Here is a 3,045-nt window from a genome sequence, read left to right on the forward strand (position 1 = left end):
ATAGGAGATTTCGAAATGTGGTGCTACAGAAGAATGATGAAGATTAGATGGGTAGATCACATAACTAATGAGGAAGTATTGAATAGGATTGGGGAGAAGAGAAGTTTGTGGCACAACTTGACCAGAAGAAGGGATCGGTTGGTAGGACATGTTCTGAGGCATCAAGGGATCACCAATTTAGTATTGGAGGGCAGCTTGGAGGGTGAAAATCGTAGAGGGAGACCAAGAGATGAATACACTAAGCAGATTTAGAAGGATGTAGGTTGCAGTAGGTACTGGGAGATAAAGAAGCTTGCACAGGATAGAGTAGCATGGAGAGCTGCATCAAACCAGTCTCAGGACTGAAGACAACAACAACAACAATTTATTCTTGTTCATTCATAACATTCATATTGACACAAATATACTTCGTGAAATTATAATGTCTTATAAATGCCGAATTTCCGTGTTTCAGAAGCGGAAGTCAATATTTAAGAACATTACAGGAATTATCATTCGAAACTATAATGTCAAATAAACTAGGGCTCTAAAACACATAGTTTAAGAGCTATGAGCAATTCTTGATCTTCGATACTGTGAAACAAATCTCTTCTACTACAAGCTCTTTTCTTTCAATATTTTGGGAAGTGGTAGTATGAAAGTAACGAAAATGAACAAGTGCTCTCCGGATTAGCTCTATATGATAAATCTATACTGTTTTCTTTATTTTTATTACTACATCTCTCTGTTTCACGTTACCAGCCAACAAATTTCGAATAAAACCTTAAGTAAACATTGAAAACTTCAGTTTATTTTTATAAATACAGTTTATTTTCAGGTTACAGACAGGAGGATAAATATGAAGAAAAAAAACGTTCCACTGGTTATGTCGCTCTTCATACATTCTCACTCATGTTGTAGACCGTTCACCACTTCCGGTTTGTTGGGGAATCCAGTAAGAGACTCTTCGTATGAATAAACAAAGCGATCAATATGAGGTAATGCTCGGTAGGTATACTACACACCTAACGTACACGTAATGCGGGTACCATCTGATACGACCAAGGCTACTACGAAAACTGCAGTAATTACGTTTACTAATGATGGTCTATGATAGCTTACAGTAGTTAACCAAGTGACCCTCCCTCAATAACTATCTTTCTCTGTTGTGAGGGGCAGTCTTCTCTGTTATGAGGGACAGTCAAATGAAAACCGAACACCAGCCACAACAGGATGTTAGAATGGTTCCGTTTAAAAGTAATCACCACACGCGTTAAGGCAATTATCCCCCTGGGAGACGAGACGATGAATTGCTCTTTCGTCGAGTGCGGCCGGCCTCTGACGGATCCACAATCGCGTCCACTCTTGCACTCCCTTCTCTGACTGAAAACGACGTCCAAGCATGTCTTTCTTCAGGTCGCCAATGATGCCAAAGTCACAAGATGTGAGGAGGACGTCGCAGTGTTTCCCGATCAAATCACTGGACCATAGCCTCCGTCCGATTGTTAGTGTAAGGGCGGACGTTTTCGTGCAACTTCTACTACAAGGATCCTCTGTTCGTCAACTTATGAAGACACTCCGCAGGAACTGCGACTCGTCGTAAAGAGAAAACACGCAGGATTTCTGTCGGACGGAATCATCCTGTTGCACGGTAACGCCTGCCACCACACTCCCCATCGGACGAAGGCTGCGTTTCCGCAGTTCGGTTGAGGAATACTACAACATCCTCTGTGTAGCCCAGATCGCTCACCGTGTGATTTACACGTCGTTGGCGACCTGAAGAACGACATGCATGCCGTCGGCTTTAGTTGGGCGATGAAATTCATGAGTGGGTGCATTTGTGGATCCGTCAGCGGCCGAGTGCGTTCTACAAAACAGGAACCGCTCGTCTCGTCATCTATTGGGATAAATATCATAACGCGTGTGGTGATTTTGAATAGAACCATCCCATTGTACCTTTGTGGCAGGTGTTCCGTTTTCATTTGACTGTGCCTTGGAGTATTACACCCGAAGCTGACCACAAAGTGCGGTTGAAATGATCGCCTAATGTGCAGAGAGCGTAACAGCCTAGAGATTATGACAAAAAGATTTATATAAGGGGCGTTCAAAAAGAAACGAGCCGTAGGCATAATTACATAAACCAGTACCTGTATGTTAGAAGTATTGACCCTGGCTGTTGAGACACTTGTCCCACTGTGACACAATCCGGTGAATGATTGTCTCATAAAATGACCGGGGCTGCGGTGTTAACCAGTTCCGCACGTGCAGGAAAGGTTATGCTGACGTTCTTCTTTGACCAATGTGGCCTCCTTCTGATTCACTTCTGCAGCACGGGACAACAGTGAATGCCCAGCGTTACTCGAATACCTTGACCACGCTTCGCCAAGCGATCAAATCAAAACTACCAGGCAATCTCACCCGTGGGGTCATTTTACTCCCCGACAGTGCAAAGACTCATACGGCCAACACAGTCGCGGCACTCCTGCAGAAATTCAAATGGGAGGTTCTCGACCACCCTCCATACAGTCCGGACCTCTCTCTCTCTCTCTCTCTCTCTCTCTCTCTCTCTCTCTGTGATTAAGCCATTTTTGGTCCCCTTAAAAAGGCTGTGAGGGGAAAACGGTTCACCTCGGACGACGACATCCAGCTGTACGTGTGGAAATGGTTAACATCCCAGCCCCGGGAATTTTATGAGACAGTCATTCACGTCCTGTGTCACAGTGGGACAAGCGTCTTAACAGCTAGGATCAGTACTTTTGACATTCATGTACTGGTTTCTGTAATTTTGCCTCCAGCTCGTTTCTTTTGAACGCCCCTTATAGATTACTGACATTGCGTGTTCTACAGTTTAATCATTTTAAATTTCATAAAACGGAGGTGGCAAAATTCAAGCACTTGTGATCTGTAGCTGACTGTTTGAAAAAAGGAAATACAAGTGAAATTTCCCCATAATAAATAACTTTACATCGCGAAATGAGTTATTGTCTGTTCAAAGAGGCACAAAATTGAATGCTGAAATTAAGAATCCTGTGGGCCCGCCTCGCTGGCAGCACGTGGACACCTCTG

This window comes from Schistocerca gregaria, chromosome 4, assembly GCF_023897955.1.
Source record: "Schistocerca gregaria isolate iqSchGreg1 chromosome 4, iqSchGreg1.2, whole genome shotgun sequence".
Lineage (NCBI taxonomy): Eukaryota > Metazoa > Arthropoda > Insecta > Orthoptera > Acrididae > Schistocerca > Schistocerca gregaria.